This window comes from Anser anser (genome assembly GCF_964211835.1).
Source record: "Anser anser genome assembly, chromosome: 2".
In the NCBI taxonomy this organism is placed as follows: Eukaryota; Metazoa; Chordata; class Aves; order Anseriformes; family Anatidae; genus Anser; species Anser anser.
This window is the reverse complement of record NC_139721.1, coordinates 92,301,528-92,309,788: the sequence shown is the minus strand read 5'-3', so window position 1 is coordinate 92,309,788 and position 8,261 is coordinate 92,301,528.

Below are 8,261 nucleotides of genomic sequence, written 5' to 3'. Positions count from 1 at the left end.
ACTTCATGATTTGTTGTTGTTTTTTTTTTTTTTTTTCCTCCACACTGGACTAGAGATACAGTCTCTACTGAGTGTACTGGGATTTCTACTATAGGCTTTGGTGCCTTCTGCAGCATCTAACACTGGATACACAGGAGCATTTTAGAAGATAAACAATTAAGTCATTTGTGCCTCAGTATACAGAGTGGCAAGAATAACTTGCCACTTCACTTTATTGTCTGTGTTCAATACCTAACCACTAGGAGCCAGACAAAATTGCTTTGCAAACAAGAATTTCCATGAACTCCTCTTCCCCCCTACCTACAAAAGCTCTGTTAGTTGTAGTGGCCCATGACCTTTGCTGGAAAGGAAGCTGCAGGCTGTCCCTTAAAGACATTCTGTAGGTGTCCTTAGGGCATCACTAGTGTTATGTCTCCAAGAGGAGAGAGACTAGGCATTGGGCAGCTCTAACCCAACACCTATAACACAAAAGGATACAAATCCAAACATTGTCATTTCTCCAGGGCCAAACAGGGGGCACACACCTCATCATACTGTTTCCCAGTCAGGGTAGCTGGTTTCTTTCCTATAGGACTCTCTCTCACCACCTGTAGCACAGCACAATCTGACTTGAAGCCAAGTACCCCCTCCTAAGAGAAGGTAGCACCACAGTGCCAGGACTGTAACCAGCTTCCTCTACAAAGCCTTTCTTCTGTTCAGCTGCAGTAGAGTCATGCAACTGGTTTGATCTGGAAAGCCTTGTGCTTACTTTGAAGGCAAGGGAGAGGACTTCTGTAAACCATGATGTTTTTTCTTCAGTCTAGTCTTAACTTATAAGCCATTAAAAGTTACCTTGATTTAAAGCAGGAATTTTTCCAATGTTTTTTGATTTCCTCCCTCAAAAGCCTGCCTTGTCCCTTCAGGCTTACCATAGCCTCAGAGGGCCTTCTGTTTCCAGCAGAGTTCATACTGGCCAAGCACATGAAAAGCAACCTTGATTGTGGGTGGCTTTCAGCTGTGAAGTGTGACACCAACCTCCACCTTCCTCTGGCACTCACACCTGCTCCATATAATTCACATAATGCTCCTAAAATGAGTTCTGGAAGTCCTTTGATACAAGTTCATCAAGGTCTTACTCAGCCAGAGGCATATCATTTACTCACAATGAACCTGCCAGGAGACCAGTCTGCTTAACACAATGGGCTGCAGTTTTGCACCAGTGGGTTTCAACTGAGAAACAAACAGGTGTAACAAATCAGGCACAATGTGCCCACCACATCAAACACAGATACCTCCTGAATATTAAAAAGGCCATAGGAATGCTGTAATGTTCTCTGTTTGTCTTATTGAATGCAATAGATTCATGTACACAGCATGTTGTTGCACTTTGGCCAAAAAAAAAAAAAAAGAGAGAGAGAGAGAGAAAACAACAAAACAAGAGAGAAGGGCTGCAGACTGATCTTTCTTCTACTGAAGTCAACAGGAGTTTTGCTGTGCAAAACTGACACAGAAGTTTCCTTTCTCCCACATTAGCTGCTCAAAAACAGCAGGTCAGTTTGGATAGGGAGGCGAAGGAAGACTGGCCAAAATAGAGAGAGAAGGTATTAAAATGCAGTCATTTCAGGTGTATCAACCCAACATCAATTTACAACCAATAGCAAAGCAGGATGATAGGAGTCTGCCTCATACATTCTGTGAATGTAGAATAAAAGAAATACATGCACATACCCTGTGAGCAATAAATTAGGAATCATAACCATGATTATGATTCTCCTCCTAGATTTGCATCATAGACTTGTATCTTGTTTCCCCTCCTAGAAGGTGCTTTCCTCATTCAATTAGCAGAAGCTGTTCACTGCATTATCACACCTAGTGTACAATTAAGAACTATTTCAGGTTATTTATATCCAAAAAGGCTCAAATTAAAACAAGCATCTCAACCTTGGAGTTCTTAGCTTTCAAGCTTCTGCCATTTCTTTAATGAACAGATTGTGATTTCTTGGGAGAGGGAAGAGAAATACAAACTTCTTTCCCACACTCCATTCCTTAAATGCTTGTTGACTCTTTTTGCCACATTTCTGCCTTTCTTCTCACATGCTTTCTATATCTCAGTCCAATACCTTTGTTCAATGAACTTAAGCACCTCTCCATGAATTCCAAGTCCCACTTTCCTTCTGATCTTCCCCAACAGCTTTCAACCTCACATTTCAAAGGGGTCGCTGTGCGCTTGCAGCCCAGAAAGCCACTCATGTCCTGGGCTGCATCAACAGCAGCGTGACCAGCAGGGCAAGGGAGGTGATTCTCCCCCTCTGCTCTGCTCTCGTGAGACCCCACCTGTACACCTGTGTTCAGCTCTGGGGCCTCCAGCACAGGGGCATGGAGCTGTTAGAGCAGGTCCAGAGGAGGGCCACGAGGATGATCAGAGGGCTGGAGCACCTCTCCTACAGAGGACAGGCTGAGGGAGTTGGGGTTGTTCAGCCTGGAGAAGAGAAGGCCCCAGGGAGACCTTATAGTGGACTTACACATTTTTATCAGGACACAGAATAAGAATATTCATACAATAGGAGCTGTGGGAGAAAAGGAAAGTTGCTAAGGGGAAGAGTTGTCACAGTTTGCAGATTTTTTTATCAAGGAAATAACCATGAACAAAATGATCTCAGTGTGCTTCCAATGCAGTTACCTTTCACATGAAGTGCTTAGCCCAGGCCTTGTATGCCAAATAGTGTCTGTAGTGGGAGTGCTTCCATATGCATACCAGATGACAGCTCATCTTTGTCCTTGGCTGTTATCAAGCCTCTGACCTGCCACAAGTCACTCAAGGAAGTGGAGCTGCCACCTCAACATATCCCACACCAAGCTCTGGGCTTTGCTTCCTTCTACCTTATCTTCTTTGGAAGTTCAAGAACTGGTGCTGTGTGACTCACACAGAGACATAAGTGATTAACAAGTGTAGCAAAGTCTGAGAACAGCCCATTTAGTAAACCAGCCAGCATATACCTACAAATAAGGGAAGAATTGTAAGAAGACAAGAATTCCCTGTGAATGATTCACAAATACTAAAACCTGCCCAAATTTGTCACGTAACACTTTCCAAGCTGAAGTAGTGTGCTAGCCTGCAGCATTCGAGGTTTGCTGAGGCAGCTCACCCCTCCACCCACAGTGTCCTTTCAAAGGTAGATCTCAAAGCACTTTGCCAATTGGGTCGATATCATTTTATACCCTTTTTAAGTGGGGAAAAGGGAGGCTGCCTGCAGAAGTTCAGCCTGCCAGCCAGAAGTGCAACCAAGAGCGGAACAAGGATCTCATTATCCCCAGACAGTCACCTTCTAGTTTAAGTATGCAGATACTTTTGCTGGTTGGGGCAGGGAAGGGGGTCATTCCAAATTCAAATTTGTGCTATGAATTTAATTTAATTCTTTTAAAATCTAAGGTTTTTTCCCACTTATCAAATATTTTTATATAAGTTCATAAGAGAATGTTTGTTTAGACAAAAACAATCACACCCTGCCATAATTACCCTTTATGTCCATCACACAACAGTTAATGTTTAAATGGTCCCACCGTCCCTGCTATCAGGATTATGAGGACATAATTTCAACCATAAACAAATTTACACAGTCATACTGCTTAGCCCCACAACAGAATTGGCACAGGACAGAGACCTTACAGAGACAGAAGGAGACACTGGGAGAGTCCCTTTAAGACCATTCCCCAGTGAAAGGCTTTGTTGTGAGTTTACAGGGTGATGGGAGTACAACAGCATGCAACAGTGCTGTGGGGGAGAAGGCAGGAGCAGGGACAGGACAAATTACCACAACCTCAGCTGCAGAGAATAAAATATCCCAGGCGGTGCATCATGACCAGCCAGCAACTCCTCTTCTCTGGGGCAGTGTCCTCCAAGATGCCTGTCACTGAGGAAGAGGGATAAAAGTGTGACCAGGCAAAATGCTAGAGAGGTGAAGAGGTGAACATCCCACAAACTTACTTGGTACTGCAACAGGTGCTAATTCACAGAACTGTCACCACATCATCCCAAGAGTTGTCTGTTTTAGTTTACTGTTTCCATCTGTTCCAGCCCAGACTCATACCACAGAAAACAAGTTGCCTGTCAAGCACTGGTTATACAAGTGGAAGAGGCCCACTGTCCTGCTCTAGTAGAAGTCCTGGCTTGGCCACAAGTCTTATAATGGTTTTAGTGTGACTTTCCTGAGAAGCAGTATCTGGCAATACAACAGCTAGCTCAGCATTAGGTACATTATGTAGTTCCTTCCACTACAAGAATAGAAGCAGGTTTTCTTGGAATGAAAAACAAGGTCCATGAGCCCCTCTCAATTAAGCACCATCAAAAAGAGCAAAATAAACTTGTTTTCCTAAGCCTTGGTGATGCAGCAGCACCACAGCTAGTTTACAGTGTAAAAACATGTCTTTCACAACACAAAGTCCACCCTCCTCACAAGCAAGGGAGGAGAGCAGAAGTCTTATGGACTCCATACATTTTGTGTACCCAGAACTGCCCAAGCATTGTCTGAAAAAATAACAAGCACAATCCTTCTCATCACAACCCAGCTGCAAGGGGTTAGCATATTTGTCTGGCATTCAAATGAGTGGTCTTTTATATACTGTTTGTTGCATGAAGTAGGAGACACACTGGTTTTACACAGTGACAGACACATTTCTCCAGTGAGGAAGACTGGCTGTCCTTCCACAAAAAGTTGTCAGCATCAGGAAAGAAAAAATGTTTCCTCCTCCAGAAGAGGGGCATCATCCTAGCAACAAAACACTGATACTCTTCCCTATGGCCATTATCACATGACTCAGTAGTCTCAGCACCACTTGTCTAATCTCTGTCTGTAATCAGAGATTAGGTTTATTATAAGCTGTAGCACACCAATGCAAGCAGATGTAATAGTTGGATCTTAGCCAATTTAGAGTTCAAGGACTCCACCTTCAATCATTGCTTTTATTGATCGTTACGAAAAGTTACATCCATCAGAAGCTGAAACTTTAACCTCCTACTATGAAAGTAAAACCCCCAGCATAGGAACACTGACATTAACAATCATCAAACTTTGGGGTAAGTACATACCAAAAGGGTGAAAAACAGCCCAAGGAAGAGAAACTCCTGCTTTTCTCTGACATTTTCTGTGCTCTCCAAGCCCTGTAAGAGGGAGGAGGGAGTCTCTGGGCCTACAGCCTTGCTTTCTCTCCACCTGGCTCCATTTTGTCTGGGGAAGGGCATGAACAGAGCAGCTGGAGGCATCAGAAGACTGACAGAAGAGGTTAAACAAGGAGTGTTTGGACTTTTTACAGCTTGAAGCAAACCCTTGTTAGGGGCCTGAAAACAGGGCCTGCAAAACCAGGCCTCCTTTTGCAGAGCTTCCAGCCCATAATATTTATTCTCTGCCTTTGTCACAGAGCACAGGAGGGAGAGGATTTTGCTGCTAAATTAACAAGGAGCCTTATCACTCCACTAAATTCCAAAACTTCTGCTGCAACTGGGACGTGTTCTTTCTTCAGGCCATCCTGGGGCCATGCAATTCATGACATCTGCAGATAACAGGCAACGCAGCCTCGTTGCCTGTGCTGCTGCAAGGAAAGCTGTATCCTGCTGGCCCACAAAACCATGTCCCTCTCTTCAGTGCCTAGTGAAGGTTTTCTTTGCAAAACCACGGGCATAATTGTTACTTGGTGGTTTCAAAAAGGCACGCTACATATTCCCCTGAAAAGCCAGAGAGTTCCTTATTTACTTTCTCATAAATACTTGTCAACCATTAAAAGCTGTTTTGCAATAACCCAAGGCAAGGGAGTAGCATTTCCCTGTCCTTGAGAGCTTCAAAGTACAGTCCAGCCCAACTCAACACCAAGCAAACTGAGTATCTTGCACTTGTTGGAGGGGCTAATGATGCATGCGTTCCTCACAGGCCTCCTCCTGCTGCTCCACAAGATGGGGGCTGTCATAAATGAAGCACAGACGCAGCATGACAGAGCTTTGAGGTGTTCATGAGGCAGCTTCATGCTGAAGGCTACCCCAGGGGAGCTGAGGTGGCTGCACAGCACATGAGGTATGGGCAGCAAGATATAGGGCTCCCAGGGCTTGCTCCTCAGCCCCTCTCAGGAAAGCACCTTAAAAACCTGGGAGCAAACCACTGGATTCCAGCATTTGGTGCATCACTCAAGGACATTCCTGGGAGTATAACCTAGTGTATTTCTGTCATTTTGATAAGAAAATGGGATTGTTTTTTTTTTTTTTTTTGAGCCTCACACCTCCTTCAAACCCCTATTTGCCCCTGTATCACTGAACTCAGGAGAGCAGCAAGTAATGCAGGACTTTAGAACTATCTCAGAGGTCTTGACTGTGAGAGTCCACAAAACCCCAGCGCAAAACAAAACCAGCTAACAAAAGAAGAGAAAAGAAAAAAGAAAAATCCATGAGCACATTAAAGCAAGCTAAAAAGAATAACATTCGCCTGGCAAGCTTGTGTCAAGTTGTGTACGAAATCAAAAGCAGAGAGCAAAGACTCACTGTGAGCAAAGTGGGTGATTTGACTCCCGGGGATTTGTCCCATGGGCAGAGTTAAAAGAGCTGATTTCCTTCCCTGTGCAGTAGTGAATCTGTTGAACAATCTAGAAATAGAATAACTTTAAATGTCATCAGAAATATCTTCTCTTCCATCTCCCTGTGTAACACGGAAGGGACTGATAAGAAGCCCTTTGTGTGAAATCTGATTTGGTTGGTGCTTTTGTGCAAGTAATTCAGAAGCGACAACAGCAGGAGGAGGAAATCAAAATCTAAGGCACTTGCTTAGACTTGACCTAATAGCTGCTACAATTCCACAGACTGCACTCCATAAGCATGTTCTCCTACTGTTTGTAGATTGTCTGTGAACAGCTGAAATACAATCTGTTTAAGCAAGTTCTTCTTTCAGAATGCTTTCCCTAAAAATTTTTAACATGAATCCCTGAGCTGTGTATCCTTTGTAGGCATGTTGCTACGAATAGTCTGTATTCAAAATGCTAGCCAGACTGGTTAAGTTTGAATGGCCTGAGTGATCACATGAAATTATATGAATAACTTTTATTTTTTTCAGTCTCAGCTGCACATCGGGAACAAGTACTCATGAGCTTATAATTCATTATTTCTACATACTCTTTACACTATTTCTACAGAGATCTCTGCCATTACCAGGGACAGGAGCAGTAGTGGCAGCAGAGTATGGAGTAGGAATAGCCGGGGTTCATAACTCCAGTGTATGAAATGCATCTGAATCTTAAGACTCTTTCCATTTGGAGAAGAAAAACTGTATCTGTTTAATTGATAAATCTAATCTGAGAAACATGTAAGAACCAGTGGTATCAGCATTTGGTGGCACTTTATTACATGCTCAAATGCAAGTCCACGCTAATAGGACATTATTTAGTGTATCAAGCTGAGGACTCAAGGACTGAGAAATGCTGAAAGCAAGATTACTTTATAGTTTGAGGGTGCTCCTTTCATGCATGCAAACATAAATACACATTCATACGAGTTCTCCAAGGTTTGTAAGAGATATTTCACGTTGCATCTGTCCTCCAACACACAAAGGCAGCAGTGGTAACAGCACTTCACCATCTGCAGGGAAAGCAAGGGAGTTAATCTGAGCCGAGATAAAGCTTACACGTAAAAGAAATATTTTTTCATTAGCCTAATTACTGTAATTAGAAAAAATGAGAAAGCCTTCCAGGCAGACAAGTCTTGTTAGGCATCTGTAACAGAAACAGCCAATTCCCAGACAATAAATAAATAAATAAATAAATAAATATACATATATGGATGGAGGTATTTGCAAAAATAAAGAAATGAAACCAATTATCTACAACCTGAGGATCTGAGCTCTGCGGAAACAGCAACTCTTCTCCTCCTCAGTAGCAGATGCAAAGCTCTGCAGATGGTTGCATGCTTGCCAGAGGGGCAGACCCTGCTAAGGTCTGCATTCCCCCCAGAACAAGGCAGCATCACATGAGACTGAAGAATCCTTGCTAAGGGTACATAAACACTACACGCCTTAAAGAAACCTTTGCTCCAGAGCAATGAATAACAGAAGGAGACCCCCCTCAGGCAGCTTATATCCATCTGGGCCTGGGTCCGTTCCCACCAGCCCACCTGCAGTTGTGCTGAGCTCACAGGTGCCGGCTGGCATTTGGGTGCTCTCTCTGGCATGTCTACTTTCTGAGTTGTTTTTCTGGCCTGCCTCCTCATGATGCTGGCAGAAAGATCCAATAACTGCAAGCGCTGCATTAAGAAA